Source organism: Macaca mulatta, chromosome 9 (genome assembly GCF_049350105.2).
Source record: "Macaca mulatta isolate MMU2019108-1 chromosome 9, T2T-MMU8v2.0, whole genome shotgun sequence".
NCBI lineage: Eukaryota > Metazoa > Chordata > Mammalia > Primates > Cercopithecidae > Macaca > Macaca mulatta.
The window spans coordinates 7,374,513-7,392,183 of NC_133414.1; the positions used below are offsets into that span (position 1 = coordinate 7,374,513).

Consider the following 17,671-nt stretch of genomic DNA (forward strand, 5'->3'; position numbering starts at 1 on the left):
AAGGGAGGGGCGTCGCCATTTTGGCTTCCGGTTCCCTTTGCGGTTTCTGCCACCGGGGTCTGGGAGGCGGCGCGTGGACCGGGGTGGAGGCGCACGGGACCGCGGGAGGGGAGTACTGCCGGCCACCACGGTTCTGACTCCCGCCGTCGGGGCGGGAGCTCGCTCGGTCCAAGGTCCCAGAGCCGGACCGCCGTCCTTGGACTTTGAGCGGGTGCTTGCGGCGGCCACGTGGGCGAGGAACGTGGGTCCGGCCGCCTCTCGCGGGTAGCGGCCTTGGTTCCTCCCGCGGGGCTGGGCTCGCCGGGGCCCGGAGCCCGCCGGGAAGAGTTCGGAAATCACACGTGTCCTGTTTCCCGCTCTGTGCCTTCCCTGTTTGGTGCGTTGCCGGTGGGCGCTTTAGGAAAGTGGTAGGAGGAAAAGCGGCTTCTTTTGCTAAAAGGAACCCTTAACGGAGATGAAAGTGAAGGCCAGGTTTCATTGGGAAGCCGATCCGCACTTACCCAGGGCTATAACTTAAAGCCACTGTAAACGTGGTAGCTGATCCTTGGATGCAAAGGTTTAGGCCCTAAGCTTAGAAACTGTACCTTGCTTGCCTTTTAACCCCCTCCTCTTTTTCTAGAATTCTCTTAGGAATCTCTAACTTCATTGAGGACACGGGTGTAAGCAGAAGCTGTGTTCTCAGCTCCAAGAGGCAAATCCCACGAAAGCCTAGGCAGGTGAATTTCCTAAAGGCGATGACAGTTGGAAAACCTGTGTTTTCAGCACGTGATAAATCTGCATAGTCAGCAGACAATGAAGATTTGGCATTCAAGAACTACTCAAATACTTCTCGGTAATAGCTATCATGAGCCTGCCTTGATAGACCGAACTTGCTCATATTTAAATCATCAAGATTGAGGAGAGAATGTAACAACTTTTAAAAATGTTTCTTAACCCGTAAATACTTGGAGAAGATGTGTTATATTGGACCATGGACCTTTTGCAAGGGGAGGGGAGAAGAAAGCAAAAGTAAAGTTTAAATTTATATTCAACCTTAATTTGATTGTGTATATTTGTCACCAAATAAATTAGTGCAAAGTTGACCATACAACTGATTATGCAACAGTGAGTGTAACTGACTTTTCTTTTGGCTAAGCTAATGATGACTAAAGAAAGTCCTTCTGTTGCTCTGTCTTCAAGTCATCAGGGGGTCATACTATACACTACCTGTATTTTTGGACCAATATGAAATACCTTTTTTTTTTTTTTTCCCCTGAGACGATCTCGCCCTGTCGTCCAGGCTGGAGTGCAGCAGTGCAATCATGCCTCACTGCAGCCTTGATCTCCTGGGCTGAAGCCATCCTCCCACCTCAGTCTCCCGAGTAGCAGGGACAAGAGGTACAGGCCACCACACCTGCCTACTGACCCTTTTTTTTTTAATTAGCAATAACAATAAAGAGCTTTTATCACAATTGCCATCAGCCTCTGACTGTTGAAGAGAAATTTAAGGATGTCAACTGAATTATGTTAACCATATTTCAGGTGAAGACTGTTTCATCAATACTCAGAGTTCTGAGAAACTTAAAGACACTGAGATAAGGGAAGTCAATTTAAGGCTAATAAGGATCCCTTCCTTACTTAACACTGAAGTTCATTTTAGTTGGCAGTATAGAACCTATGGCCCAACAGAAGGACAACAATCAAACCTGGACTGAGCCTTAACGGACTGAGTGCATCTAAAATGCTGTACTTGGGCCACACACAGTGGTTCACGCCTGTAATCCCAACACTTCGGGAGGCTGAGATGGGAGGATCACTTGGGGCCAGGAGTTCAAAACCAACCTGTGGTGTACAGCGTAGGTAACAAACTGAGACACCGTCCCTATAAATTAGCTGGAGGTTGGGCACGATGGCTCACGCCTGTAATCCCAGCACTTTGGGAGGCCGAGGCAGGCGGATCACAAGGTCAGGAGTTTGGAGTTTGAGACCAGCCTGGCCAATATGGTGAAACCCCATCTCTACTGAAAATACAAAAATTAGCTGGTCGTGGTGGCACGTGCCTGTAGTCCCAGCTATTCGGGAAGCTGAGGCAGAAGAATTGCTTGAACCAGGGAAACAGAGGCTGCAGTGAGCCAAGATCCCGCCACGCCACTCAACGCCTGAGCAACAGAGTGAGACTCCGTCTCAAAAAAAAAAAAGGGGCAGTCTGGGCGCGGTGGCTCACGCTTGTAATCCCAGCACTTTGGGAGACTGAGGCAGGTGAATCACAAGGTCAGGAGTTCAAGACCAACCTGTCGAAGATGAAACCCTGTCTCTACTAAAACTACAAAAATTAGTCGGGAGTGGTGTCAGGCGTCTGTAATCCCAGCTACTCGGGAGTCTGAGGCAGAGAATTGCTTGAACCCAGGAGGCAGAGGTTGCAGTGAGCCAAGATGGTGCCACTGCACTCCAACTTGGGTGACAAAGCGAGACTCTGTCTCAAAAAAAAAAAAAAAGCTGGGCATGGTGGCAGGAGCCTGCAGTCCTAGCTACTCAGGAGGCTGACCTGGGAGGATCCCTTGAGCCCAGGAAGGTCAAGGCTACAGTCAACCATGATGATGCTACTGCCCTCCAGCCTGGGCAACAGAGCAAAACCCTGTCTCAGAAAAAGAAAATTCTGTGCTTTTTATTGGATCTTCCACCCCACCCATTCCAGTTGCAAGGGGACTTGTAGACGACAAATACTGCTTAAGGTGAAGAGACTTGAAAGCCACTAATTGGTTCAGTGGATCTCATGCCACAGAAGGTAGTTCCTGCTAGAGTGAAACCTTAGGTTTAGGGGAAGTAGGTTGGTTGGTGAAGATGAGTGGAAAACATCAATATTTTTAATTTTATTTTTTGGTGCCAAAACCCAAGATCAAACCAGGACACCATCAATCTTTAAAATATTTCAAATCTTAAAATTAGCCAGGTGTGGCGGCACATTCCTGTAGTCCCAGCTACTCAGGAGACTGAGGCGGGAGAATCACTGGAACCCGGGAGACTGAGGTTGCAGTGAGCCAAGACCGCACCACTGCCCTCCAGACTGGGTGACAGAGCCAGACTCTGTCTCAAAAAAATAAAATATTTCAAATCTTTATGCAAAGCAGGAATCGATGGAGTGTTATTTATACTTGGGTACATGGGAATAATTGTTTGCTGATCTGTTTTTACTAATCATCCATCTGCACTTTGAAAAGGAGAGATTTAATCTAAGGAAAGAAAATGAGAGCAAACTTCAGCCCAGACCATCTTTCTGTCTCCTGGATCACCGTGGCAGTTTCTCAACAGGTTTTTTTTTCCTCTTCTCCTATCTGTTCTGTCCATTTTCTTCTCAAAACACTCATCAGATCACGTTCAGACTTCTGTATATCTTTTATACTTAGAATATATTGTAGATCGTAGCCGGGCATGGTGGCTCACGCCTGTAATCCCAGCACTTTAGGAGGCTGAGGCAGATCACCTGAGGTCAGGAGTTTGAGACCAGCCTGACCAATATGGTGAAACCCCGTCTCTACTAAAAATACAAAAATTAGCCTGGTATGGTGGTACACATCTGTAATTCTAGCTACTCAGGAGCTGAAGCAGGAGAATGCTGGAACCTGGGAGGCGGAGGTTGCAGTGAGCCAAGATGGCGCCACTGCACTCCAGCCTGGGGGACAGAGTAAGACTCCATCTCAAAAAAAAAAAAAAAAAAGGGGGATACATTGCAAATCCTTAAATACGACCTAATACCTTAATCTAGCCTCTGTATGTCTCTCCAACTCTATTTTGTAGTGCTCCTTGGCTCCATGATCATTAAACCCCAAACATGCTTGTGTTTCGGGTTTCGGTTCCTAGAATCTAGTCAAGCCTTTAACCACCCGAGGGCCTTTGTACTCTTGCTTCCATGGCTACCACTCCTCACTTCCCCCTGCACCTCTTCATACAGCTAACTTTTCCCACTTCCTTAGGTTTCAGCTTTCCCCTCAACCATCATTCTCTGTCAGTACCCTGCTTTTTTCTCACTGCTTTTATTAGAGGGGTAATTATTTTCTTCACTTGTTCTTTGCTTGCCAAATTGGATGTAAACTCCATAGGGGCAGGGATATTAAGCCTGGACACCCAGTAAAGGGCTGAGCAAGTAGTGGAGGATGAGTAAATATTTGACAAATGAATAGGGGGCTTGGAAGTTGAGCCCCAGATCAACAAGGACTGAATGTAATGATATTGGTACTAGTTCCCTTTTTTTTTTTTTTTTTTTTTTTAAAAAAACAGGGTCTCACTCTGTTGCCCAGGCCAGAGTGCAGTGGTACAGCCATAGCTCTGTGCAGCCTCAGCCTCCCAGGCTGAAGTGATCCTCCCTCAGCCTCCTGAGTAACTAGGAGTACAGGCATGTGACCACCATGCTCAGCTAATTTGTGTATTTTTGGTAGAGATGGAGTGTCACCTTGTTGACCAGACTAGTCTCGAACTCCTGGGCTCAAGCAGTCTGCCCACCACAACCTCCGTAAGTGCTGTGGTTACTAGTGTCAGCCACCGCCAGGCCCCAGTTCCTCCTGATACTTTGGAGAAATACAACTTTTCTTCCAGGAAGAGATGTTAAAACTAATATTTTAAAGAGTCTTAGAGATAGGTATCTATAAAACATAAACCTGTGTAAAACCTGGATAGCTAATGCTGTAGAGGGAACGTAATGGGATCTCTAGAAAGGAATTTTAATTAAGTTCCAAAAGTCTGTATTTCCTAGCTTATGATCATTCACTCAGAACCATCCCCTACAAACTGTTTGTCTGCTCCCAGTCTTTATTTTATTTATTTATTTATTTATTTATTTTTGAGACAGAATTTTGCTCTCGTCGCCCAGGCTGGAGTACAATGGCAGGATCATGGCTCACTGCAACCCCCGCCTGCCGGCTTCAAGTGATTCTCCTGCCTCAGCCTCCCGAGTAGCTGAGATTACAGGTGCCAACTACCACAGCCAGCTAATTTTTATATTTTTAGTAGAGACTGAGTTTCACCATGTTGGCCAGGCTGGTCTTGAACTCCTGGCCTCAAGTGATCCGCCCACCTCAGCCTCCCAAATTGCTGGGATTACAAGCATGAGCACAGCACCCAGCCCTACTCCCAGTCTTTATTTCTGCTCAAACCAGAATTCTAGATGCCATCCTTGGTTCTGCCATCTTTATCTCCTTCCACATCTATTCTGGTTTTCTATTACGGTGTACAAACCACCCCAAAATTTAGTGGCTTAAGTGGAAAAAAAAAAAAAACTAGCAACTTAAAAAAAACAACGTATTATTATCTCTTATGGATCAGATGGGTTACCCAGGTGATAATTGCCTGGGCTTTCAGACAGCTTCAGTTAGTGGCTGGGCTGCAGTCATTTGAAGGTTTTACTGGACTGGACATCCAAGATGGCACAACCACGTGGCCAACAGCTGAGGCTGGCCATCGGTGGGAGCTCGGGGCCGTCTACCAGAGCAGCTATGTGTGGCCTCTGTTTGGCTTGCACTTCTCAGAGTGGTGGTGCTAAAAGAAACAAGAAGTGGAAGTAACTGTCTCTTAAGGCCTGGACCGAGAAACTGGCCCAGAGTCACTTGTCTTGTTCTGTTTGTCAGTGCAATCACAGAGCACACCGAAATTCAGATGGAAGAACTGTGGAGCCTGTCTCTGTTGGAAGAGTATTAATAAATTGGTAGCCATCTTTATTATTATTACTATTATTATTATTATTTGAGATGGAGTCTTGCTCTGTTGCCCAGGCTGGAGTGCAGTGGCACAATCTCGGCTCACTGCAACCTCCTTCTCCCAAGTTCAGGCAATTCTCGTGCCTCAGCCTCCCGAATAGCTGGGATTACGGGCACACGCCACCACACCCAGCTAATGTTTGTATTTTTAGTAGATATGGGGTTTCACCGTGTTAGCCAGGCTGGTCTCAAACTCCTAACCTCAAGTGATCCACCAGCCACAGCCTCCCAAAGTGGTGAGATTCCAGGCGTGAGCCACTGCGGCCAGTGGTAACCATATTTAATCTGCCACAGTACCCCATTAAGTTTTGGTCATTCCACCTCATAAAAATCCTTCCAGTCCCTTCTCTTCAACCTCACTGCCACAACCTGAGTGCACACCAAGTTTCCTCCTAGATCCTGGCCCCAGCTTCCTATTTGGACATTTGGTGTTCAGTTTAGGTGGCTCAAACCTGCTCTCTGTATTGTAGCCCAAGTGATCTTTATAAAAATCAGAAGTGGCCGGGCGCGGTGGCTCAAGCCTGTAATCCCAGCACTTTGGGAGGCCGAGACGGGCGGATCATGAGGTCAGGAGATCGAGACCATCCTGGCTGACACGGTGAAACCCCGTCTCTACTTTAAAAATACAAAAAACTAGCCGGGCGAGGTGGCGGCGCCTGTAGTCCCAGCTACTCGGGAGGCTGAGGCAGGAGAATGGCGTGAACCCGGGAGGCGGAGCTTGCAGTGAGCTGAGATCCGGCCACTGCACTCCAGCCTGGGCGACAGAGCGAGACTCCGTCTCAAAAAAAAAAAAAAAAAAAAAATCAGAAGTGACCAAGTTGACCGTGTCTTTAGGATCTTTCGTGGGTTGCTGTTAGGATAAAGTCCATACACCTGGTCATTTCCTAACATGAACTTGAGTGATCTGGGTTTGAATGACCTATTCCACCAAATCTCTCACCGCAACCCTCTTCCACCCCTCATCATGTTCATTTTTTTTCTTTTTCTTTTTTTGGAGATGGGGTTTCACTATGTTTTCCAGGCTGGCCTTGAACTCCTGGGCTCAAGCAATCCTCCCGCCTCTGCCTCCCGAGTAGCTGAACTACTCATCATAGTTTCGGATTCAGTCGCTGTGTCAGTCAGCATCCAGTCAGAAAGACAGGAACTACTCTAAGTATTTTAAACAGAGATAATGTAGGGAATTGATTTCAAAACTGTTCAAAGAGCTGGAGGGTCAAAAAATAAGATTGCCCACAGATGTAGAACTGCCTGAAACTCGAGGCTGGAGCAAGAGGGAAACTGCTGTTGCCCTGTGCTTGGCAATGGTTTTTCCCAATGATTGTGCTGCTGAGGCCAGTGGAACTTGAAGTCATCCACCACCATTACTGCCACTGCCAGAATCCTTCTGTCTCTGAAGCTACTGAAGTGACTCCTGCCGCAGCTATTGCTGGGCCCCGGGGTCCCCACTCATTGGGGTGGCTGCTACCACTAGTGGCAGTGCCACCAAAGCAGGGGACATGGTGTCTCTCTTCCTCCTGGCTCCAGTCTTTCCCCAGTGCCTTCCATTGGCAGCACCTGGCCAGAAGCCAGTTAGCAAAGGGATCTGGGAAATGTGTTTTGCAGGCTCTCAGTCCCAGATATACAGAGGAGGTCAAGAATGGAGCTGGGAACTAACAGACCAATGACTGGCTTGGCTACACCAAACATTTCTGTGTTCCATGCACCTGCCATGCTCTTTTCCTTCTGCATGTTTTTTCCCTCTGTCTGGAATGTCCCCTCCCCCATCCCCCAGGTGGGCCTTGCTTTCTCCTACTTGCTTGAAGTCTCAGTATACATGTCACAGCCCCCAGGGATCCTTCCTGGATTCCCTGATCTGGATGAAATTCCTCTATGCCGGGTTCCTATAGTATTCTCTTACCACATATCACCCTGGGTTGTAACTGGGTGTTTGCTGCTCTGTACTCTAAGTTGTGTTCCTCTCAGGGGTAGAACTCTACAGTATTAATCTTTTTTTTTTTTTTTTTTCCTATCACCATCTAGTTCAAAGTAGGCAGTTAATAAGTATTTAGTGGGCTGGAAACAGTGGCTCACAGCTGCAATCCCAGCACTTTGAGAAGCCAAGGCAGGCAGATCACCTGAGGTCGGGAATTTGAGACCAGCCTGGCCAATAGGGTGAAACCCCGTCTCTACTAAAAATACGAAAGATTACCCGGGTGCAGTGGTGCACACCTGTAGTGTCAGCTACTTGGGAGGCTGAGGCACGAGAATTGCTTGAACCCAGGAGGCAGAGGTTGCAGTGAACCACCAAGATCGTGCCACTGCACTCCAGCCTGGATGACAAAAAAAAAAAAAAGAAAGAAAGAAAAGAAAAGAAAAAGTAGTTAATGCAGGGGTTCCTAACTTGATTATAATTGTAATGAATGGGCATTTTTTTCAGAGAGAAGCTCCATTATCCCAAAAGGGTCAATGACACCAAAATGATTAAGAAACCATACATGTAGACAAATGAATTCATTCACCATATTTCTGCAACTTAGATAAAGGAAAAAATAACTTCTGAGAAAAGACTGAATATCAAAGTCCATTTCCAGGAGTTGCTCTGAACCTATTCTGGTTCAGGAGGCTGCCTAATAAATTTTTTTATGTTTGATTTTTTTTTTCTTAAGACCATTTCCAGTGGCTTGCAGTTCTAGTCCATTTATGTTGTTATAAAGGAACATCTGAAGCTAGGTAATTTATAAAGAAAAGAGGTTTATTTGGCTCGTGGTTCTGCAGGCTGTACAAGAACCATGGCACCAGCATTTGCTTCTGGTGAAGCCTCAGGAAGCTTCCACTCATGGGAGAAGGCAAAGGGGTGCCATGTGCAGAGATCACAAAGTGAGAGAGGAAGGAAGGGAAAAACAAAGGTGCCAGTCTCTTTTCAACAACCAGTTCTTGCAGGAACTAATAGCGAGAACTCATTCATGATCGTGAGGATGGCCCTGAGACATGCATGATGGATCTGTTCCTAAACAATCCAAAAACACCTCCCACCAGGCCCCACTTCCAACATTGGGGACCAAATTTCCACATGAGATTAGGAGGCGACAAATATCCAGACTATATTATTTGCCATAGAACACAATGTTTATTGAATTTCTGTACGTAGGGGAATGAAATCAGCACCTAAACTGATATACACAGAAACAGAAAATACGATTCCAATAGAAATCACTTGGAAGTGTGTAATTAGTAGCAGCTCTGTGGGGCGCTTTGTATAGAAGGACTAGGAGTTGGTGGCATTGAGTGGGGCTTGTGCATAGTGGCAGAGCGAGTCAGCCAGGTGTCCTGATTCCCAAAAGACTGGAAAGCATGGTGCAGGCATGTCGTACATGCATTTGCTCTTCAAAAAGCTTCAACTCATTCTAGCACGAGTATCATGGATAAGCAATGACCACTAACAATTTCATTTAATTTCTTTGCATCATCCTAAAGACTAGAATGATCTCTAAGCTGCCCAGGCCTTAATGTTTATTAGGACACTTTATCATTCACTTGAATACTTCTTGTGTTAATTAAAGTGATTTTGGACCGGATGCAGTGGTTCACGCCTGTAATTCCCGGCACTTTGGGAGGCCGAGGTGGGCGGATCACCTGAGGTCAAGAGTTCAAGACCAGCCTGGCCAACATGGCGAAACCCCGTGTCTACTAAAAATACAAAAATTAGCTGAGCATGGTGGCAGGCACCTGTAGGCCTAGCTACTCGGAAGGCTGAGGCAGGAGAATCACTTGAACCCAGGAGGTGGAGGTTGCAGTGAGCTGACAGCATTCCACTGCACTCCAGCCTGGGCGACAAAACGTGACTCCATCTCAAAATAGAAAGAGAGAGAGAGAGAGACAGAGAGAGAAAGGAAGGAAGAAGGAAGGAAGAAGGAAGGGAGGAAGGAAGGAGGGAGGGAGGGAAAAAGAAAAGAAACAGATTTTGATTACAAGTTAACTAAAACCACATCCAGCTATCTTAGGTATAAAGGAGAATTTATTAGAAGAATAAAGGGGCAAAAATGTAATCCGGTCTCTGGAAGGAACTGGAATCAGGCACTAGAAAACTCACTGTGTCTAAGCTCAGCTCCTCTCTGTGCAACTTCTTGTTTTTTTCTCTCTCTATGGTTGACTTTGTCAGCTTCCCTTGCTCAAACCTAGAGCTCAAACCTAGAGCCAAGTCTCTCAGCCTGACACAATTGACATTTTAGGCCAGGTCATTCTTTGTCAAGGGGCTGTCCTGTGCATTGTAGGATGTTTAGCAGCATCCCTGGCCTCTACCCACTGGATGCCAGTAGCACCCACTCTACTCCACCTCCAAGCTATGAAAATCATCACATCTCCAGACATTGCCAGTGTCCCCAGTGGGCAAAAATTGCCTTTGGTGGAGAACCACTGAGCTAGACTAGCTTGGTTTTCATCATTCAGTATCAAATTTCCAGAGGAGATAATCTGATTGGCCCAACTTGGGGCCTGCATCCAACTTGATTCAATTAATCATAGCCAGGTATTAATAGTATTACATGACAGAAATATGGCTGCCAGAAATCCATGCCTGTGGAAAGGATGGCCACTTCCCAGAAAAGAGGAATGGACAGATATCCTAGTGCAGGTGTCAGTTCCATGTCCTTAATCCTAGACATGAAGCTTTCTATCCTAACTCTACGTACTCTGACTCTTGGGTGATTTAGGGGACACTATCCCAGAGATATATTTAGGATATCTACATACCTTTAAAAAAATTTATTCCAGGCCAGATGTGGTGGCTCACACCTGTAATCCCAGCACTTTAGAAGGCCAAGGTAGGTGGGTCATTTGAAGTCAGGAGTTCGAAACCAGCCTGGCCAACATGGTGAAACCCCGTCTCTACTAAAAATACCAAAAAAATTAGCTAGGCGTGATGGCAGGCACCTCTAATCCCAGCTACTCAGGACGCTAAGGCAGGAGAATCGCTTGAAACCAGAAGGCGGAGGTTGCAGTGAGCTGAGATAGTGCCCCTGCACTCCAGCCTGGGTGAAAGTGTGAAACTCTATCTCAAAAAAAAAAAAAAAAAAAAAAAAAAAAAAAATTTAATCTTACATAAGCAGAATATGAGAAAACAATCTTTAATCGAAAATCTTCCACCATAAGGGCTTTAAACTGAAAATATCCAATTTTTAAATTTATTTCTTTGACACTTTGTGATTGTGTCTCCTCTGTGCCAGGTGCTGGGCTAGGCCTTTCTGAACTAGGAGAACTGGGCCCTGTCTTCACAGAGGTTCTGTTTCAGTTCCGGATTGATTTAATGGTTAGGACAGGTTATCTTCCAAATACCCTACTTTGGATTGTCACTTGACAAATTTTCAAAACCATTTTGCCTTCAATAAATCACTATTTTTTATGTAAAAATCTTAAAATCAGGCCGGGTGCGGTGGCACATGCCTGTAATCCCAGCACTTTGGGAGGCTGAGGTGGACGGATCACCTGAGGTCAGGAGTTCCAGATCAGCCTGGCCAACACTGCGAAACCCTGTCTCTACTAAAAATACAAAAATCAGCTGTGTTTGGTGGCACGCACCTGTAGTCCCAGCTACTCGGGAGGCTGAGGCAGGAGAATCACTTGAATCCAGGAGGCAGAGGTTGCAGTGAGCCAAGATTGCACCACTGCACTCCAGCCTGGGCAACAGAGCAAGACTCGGTCTCAAAGAAAAAAAAAAAAAATCTTAAAATCAGGCCAAGTGCAGTAGCGCAGGCCTATAATCCCAGCACTTTGGGAGGCCAAGATGGGTGGACCACCCGAGCCCAGGAGTTGAAGACCAGCCTGGGCAACATGATGAAACCTCAATCTCTACAAAAAATACAGAAATTAGCCGGGTGTGGTGGCTGAGTTGGGAAGATCACTTGAGGATGGCATGAGCCTTGGAGGTGGAGGTTGCAGTGAGCCAAGATCACTGCAACCCAGCCTGGGTGACAGAGTAAGGCCCTGGCTTTTAAAAAAAGTTAAAATCAGTCCTGTTCTTTGTAACAATATGTTGTTATCTGCTTGTCTGAACTGAATGCTAGTCTTGGTATTCTTATCAGTAGTTGGTGAACAAAGGCCCCTGTTTTACTGGAATAGTCACAGTTTTGATCACTGAATCTCATTTGCTTACAGCTGTGGAAAAAAATCCCAGGGTGAGTCTTGACTCCTATTAGAAATTAACAACAAAGTATTAGGAAGGTCATTTTGTCTTTTCCCAGATAACAGAAAAGCAAGTTTTTGCATTAGCCAACAAATAAGGACTCACTCTGCAGTGAAGGTTATACACCACGACCCTGTTAGGTTAAAAACAAGATGGCTCCAACCAGGCAAAGTGGCTCATGCCTATAACCCCAGCACTTTGGGAGGCTGAGCTGGGTGGATCACAAGGTCACAAGATCGAGACCATCCTGGCCAACATGGTGAAACCCCATCTCTACTAAAAATATAACAATTAGTTGGGCGTGGTGGCAGGTGCCTGCAGTCCTAGCTACTCAGGAGGCTGAGGCAGGAGAATCACTTGAACCCAGGAGGAGGAGGTTGCAGTGAGCCAAGATTGTGCCACTGCACCCCAGCCTTGGTGACAGAGCAAGACACCAACTCAAAAAAAAAAAAAAAGGCCGGGCACGGTGGCTCAAGCCTGTAATCCCAGCACTTTGGGAGGCCGAGACGGGCGGATCACGAGGTCAGGAGATCGAGACCATCCTGGCAAACATGGTGAAACCCCGTCTCTACTAAAAAATACAAAAAACTAGCCGGGCGAGGTGGCGGCGCCTGTGGTCCCAGCTACTCGGGAGGCTGAGGCAGGAGAATGGCGTGAACCCAGGAGGCGGAGCTTGCAGTGAGCTGAGATCCGGCCACTGCACTCCAGCTCGGGAGACAGCGCGAGACTCCGTCTCAAAAAAAAAAAAAAAAAAAGAAAAGATGACTCAATAGAAACTAATCTTTCCAGGCCGGATGCAGTGGCTCACGCCTGTAATCCTAGCACTTTAGGATACTTTAGGACATTTTTTTCTTAAAAAAAAAAAATGATGGCACCACTGCACTCCAGCCAGCGAGACAGTCTCAAAAAAAAAAAAAAAAAAAAAAAAAAGATGGCTCAATAGAAACTAATCTTTCCCCATCTCCCAAACAGTGCTCCATTCCCGTTTAATCAACAGCAGTATCTCCCAGCATTCTGTGAGGAAATAGAGCTTCAGGATGCTTTTCAAGGAAAGAGTTCCATGGTCATATAAATTTGCATATTCCGTTCTCCTCTGGGAGAGTCCCAGCGCCAATTGACATGTTACGGTTTCAGAAATTTTCACTGCCACCGCCGTTTTGGAAATAAATCTGGTAGTTAAATTTAATATGTGTAAACCCTATGTCCCCAAAACCTATTCTTAGGTATATATCTAATATAAATTTTCTAGCTGGGTGTGGTGGCTCATGCCTGTAATCCCAGCACTTTGGGCGGCTGAGGCGGGTAAATGGTTTGAGCCCAGAAGTTCGAGACCAGCCTGAGCAACATGGCAAAACCCCATCTCTACAAAAAATACAAAAATTAGCCAGGCGTGGTGGTACATGCCTACAGTCCCAGCTATTCAAGAGGCTGAAGTAGGAAGATCACTGGAGCCCCGGAGGCCAAAGTTTCAGTGAGCTGTGATCATACCACTGCACTCCAACCTGAGTGACACAGCAAGAACTTGTCTCAAAAATAAAAGAAATAGGCTGGGTGGGGTGGCTTACGCCTGTAATCCTAGCACTTTGGGAGCCAAGGCTTGCGAATCACCTGAGGTCAGGAGTTTGAGACCAGCCTGGCCAACATGTCAAAACCCTGTCTCTACCAAAAATACAAAAATTAGCTGGGCATTGTGGCGAGTGCCTCTAATCCCAGCTACTTGGGAGGCTGAGGTGGAAGAATGGCTTGAACCTGGGAGGCAGAGGTTGCAGTGAGCCCAGATTGTGCCACCGTACTCCAGCCTGAGCAACAGAGCCAGCCTCCATCTCAAAAAAATAAAATAAAATAATAAATTTTCTGACACATAAGAAGACATGCTAAAATGTTTACTCTATTGTAATATATGGTAGCAGAGTTAAAGGTGAGCTACTTGCCCCTCCTAAAAGGATGGATAAGTGAAATACGATGTACAATCCTGTAGCAATTGGGACTAAAGTACAACGTAGCAGCAGTGTAGGAGAAAGCTGGAAAATAGTTACTGAATGAGACAAGTAAGAAGCTGAATGAGATGTATTCACAATAATGTTATTGTAAAATTTTAAGATGTGTACACGTTATATGTTTTTGTTTTTGTTTTGTTTTTGGTTTTGGTTTTGGTTTTTTTTTGAGACAGAGTTTTGCTCTTGTCATCCAGGCTAGAGTACAATGGTGCAATCTTGGCTCACGGCAACCTCCACCTCCTGGGTTCAAGCGATTCTCCTGCCTCAGCCTCCCGAGTAGCTGGGATTACAGGCGCCCGCGACCACGCCTAGCTAATTTTGAATTTTTAGTAGAGACGGGGTTTCTCCATGTTGGTCAGGCTGGTCTCGAACTCCCAACCTCAGGTGGTATGCCCGCCTCGGCCTCACAAAGTGCTGGGATGACAGGCATGAGCCACCGTGCCCGGCAGTTACATACATTTTCAAAATACACTTATATTTATAAGTACATGAGTCAAATTTAACTGTGAAGACATTGAATGTGTAGCGGGGGTGAGGAAGCAGTAAGAAAACAGTAACAACATACAAAAGTGATCTTGAGATGACATTTTGCAGATTGAACACATGCCTTTATCTTGATTCTCTCCCAAAAGTCTGCTAAAATGGCATTAAAAGAATTTTTTAAAAAATCAACGAATGAATTCAAAGAGACAAGGAGATCTGCAGTTGAAAGAAGCTGATAGAATCCTGAAAGAAGGTAGATGGTCAACTATGACAGACCAGAGAACATTAATATCTGAAGGCCGGCATAGAAGAGAGACGTAAGAAGCAAACTCGATGGAGCTGCAGGACCCCAGGAAAAACAGGGGGCCTGAGGGAGCGGCTGTCTCTGCTGGACAGGCTTGAGCTAGGGTAGATATGGGGCGCTAGCTGAAGGTGTGTACAAAGAGCAGCCGGGGTCCAGGAGCCCTCCTGCAACCCTCCCAGTCCCCACCCCCAACGGCAGGCATTGCCGGTGGGGATGTAGAGTTAGAAAGTCCCTGGATCCTTCAATAGCAGACAGGAAGATTTAAAAAAAAAAAAAAAAAAAATTAAGTAAGAAAGTCCCTGGATCCTTTGATAGCAGATGAGAAGATTAAATAATAATAATAATAATTTTTTAGAAGACTGGGCATGGCGGCTCATGCCTGTAATCCCAGCACTTTGGGAGGCTGAGGCGGGTGGACCACCTGAGGTCAGGAGTTCAAGACCAGCCTGGGCAACGTGGTGAAACCCTGTCTCTACTAAAAATACAAACATTAGCCAGGCGTGGTGGTGCATGCCTGTAGTCCCAGCTACTTGGGAGGCTGAAACAGGAGAATCGCTTGAACCCAAGAGGCAGAAGTTGCAGTGAGCCAAGATCGCGCCACTACACTCTAGCCTGGGCAACAAGAGTGGAACTTCATCTCAAAAAAAAAAAAAAGAAGTTAAAAAAAAAAATTAAATAAGAAAGTCCCTGGATGCAAGGACTCCAGCACAGAGAACAAACCTGGCCCATGGAAACTGAGATGGAGGATGGTGAAAGGCACAGCACTGACCTCCCTGGCTGCAGGAGCCCTGAGCACATCTGTGATCCTGGAAGTGAAAAGGCCTCACTGGCTGCTCTGGCTTGCCATGGCCAGAGGGGCACACCTGGCTTCTCAAGCAAGCATCTAAAAGCAAGAGACGGCCTCTCTTCCATGAAAATGAAAGCACCTTCCAGAGAGGGACTGACCCAGGCCTATGTTAGTTTCAAAGACGTGCTTCCAAGCCTGTTGCATTAACCTGTGGACCTGCACTGTGACCCTTCTCCTCTGGCCATTCTTCCTACGTAGATGAGCCCACCCTCGTGTTTCTGTGCTGTCATGAAACAGACAGTCTTCCCGTCACAGTTGCAGCGGTGGCTTGTCGAGTTGCTGTTCCTAGTTCACCTCTCCAACCCCAAATTGTCAAACAATTTAGAACCACTAGACTCTAGAATGAGAACAGAAAGCACTTTTGAGATCCCATTTAATCTCTCCACTAGGAAACCTATAGCTAAAAATGTTTACATAACTTGTCTCCTAAACTGTCATCTCTGGGTTAATTAAATTAATTTTCTCTTCCAGTGGGATCCTATCAACATTGTGTTTTTGTGAAGCCTTGCTTTATGTTTTGAAGGTTGAAAGTTAGACCCAGAGAATTTCTTCAACATTCAGTCCTATGACTTCCGTGCCATTATTCACGCAGAAAAGCTGTCAATGGGCTTTATCTTTGTTTTGCAGGAGACCAATCTGATAGGTTGACCCGATTAGCTTGTGTGCTTTACTTATTATCTTATTTGTTGGCACAGGAAGAAAACAGCTAATGGCTAGGCGCCGTGGCTCATGCCTGTAATCCCAGCACTTTGGGAGGCCGAGGCAGGTGCATCACCTGAAGTCAGGAGGTCAAGATCAGCCTGTGCAACATGGTGAAACCCTGTCTCTACTAAAAGTACAAAAATCAGCCGGGTTTAGTGGTGCGCGCCTGTTGTCCCAGCCACTCAGGAGACTGAGGCAGGAGAATCACTTGGATGCAGGAGGTAGAAGTTACAGTGAGCCGAGATCACGCCACAGCACTCTAGCCTGGGTGACAAAAAAACAAACAAAAAAAAGAGAACAGCCAAAATACAAGTTCAATATATGCACTGACTGTACGCTTGATGCCTAAAGCTTTTCTGGACAGCATTATTTTATTATTTTAAGCAAAACTTTATTTTTCACGTAAGCATTTAGGCAGCAGTAACTGGTAGGAGAAGATGGCTGGGAGATTAAAAGATAGGTCAGTGGGCCACTCCGTTTGTCCTGGAATTATCAAGACGAATCCTGTTTTCTCTCCTCATCTCTTCCCCACACTTTCTCTCGTTCTCCCCTTTTCCTATTTTATTTTTTATTTATTTATTTTTAAAGACAGAGTCTTGCTCTGTTGCCCAGGCTGGGGTGCAATGGCACAATCTTGGCTCACTGCAGCCTCTGCCTCCCAGGTTCAAGTGATTCTCCTGCCTCAGCCTCCCAAGCAGCTGGGACTACAGGTGCGTGCCACCACACACAGCTAATTTTTGTATTTTTAGTAGAGACAGGGTTTCGTGGTGTTGGCCAGGCTGATCTGGAACTCCTGACCTCAGGTGATCCACCCGCCTTGTCCTCCCAAAGTGCTGGGATTACAGGCATGAGCCACCGCGCCCATCTCCCTTCCCTACTTTACTTGCCTTCTTTCTGTCCCTTTCTTTGGGGCATTTACCCCCATGGCCCCATCATCCCTACCACCTTTGACAGTTTCCAGACTGCTGGCATGAGAAGGTATGTTGTTTGGAAATGTGGCATAATTAAGAATTTCCAGGCCAGGCATGGTAATCTTAGCACTTTGGGAGGCAAAGGCAGGTGGATCATTCAAGCTCAAGAGTTCAAGTCCAGCCTGGGCAACCTGGTGAAACCCCGCCCCTACAAAAAAATACAAAAATTAGCTGGGTATGGTGGCCCGAGCCTGTAGTCTCAGCTACTTGGGAGGCCGAGGCTGGAGGATCGCTTGAGCATGGAAGGGACAGGTTACAGTGAGCCAAGATCACACCACTACACTCCAGCCCCTGTCTCAAAAAAAAAAAAAAAAACTGAAATTCCAGCTGGGCATGGTGGTTCATGGCTGTAATCTCAGCACTTTGGGAGGCCAAGGCGGGCAGATCACTTGAGGCCAAGAATTCAAGACCAGGCTGTGGAACATAACGAGACCCCATTTCTACCAAAAAAAAATTTTTTTAAGTAGCTGGGCATGGTGGTATG

General features: G+C 46.3%; 1 long non-coding RNA gene across 1 annotated transcript; it reads left to right on the forward strand.

The window, feature by feature from the left end:
• Positions 1-16: 16 nt before the first annotated feature.
• Positions 17-1,102, forward strand: LOC107000022 (uncharacterized). Its single transcript, XR_001446964.3, has 2 exons — positions 17-376; positions 620-1,102. It is a non-coding gene; the product is annotated as an uncharacterized LOC107000022 (long non-coding RNA).
• The last annotated feature ends 16,569 nt before the right edge of the window (positions 1,103-17,671 follow it).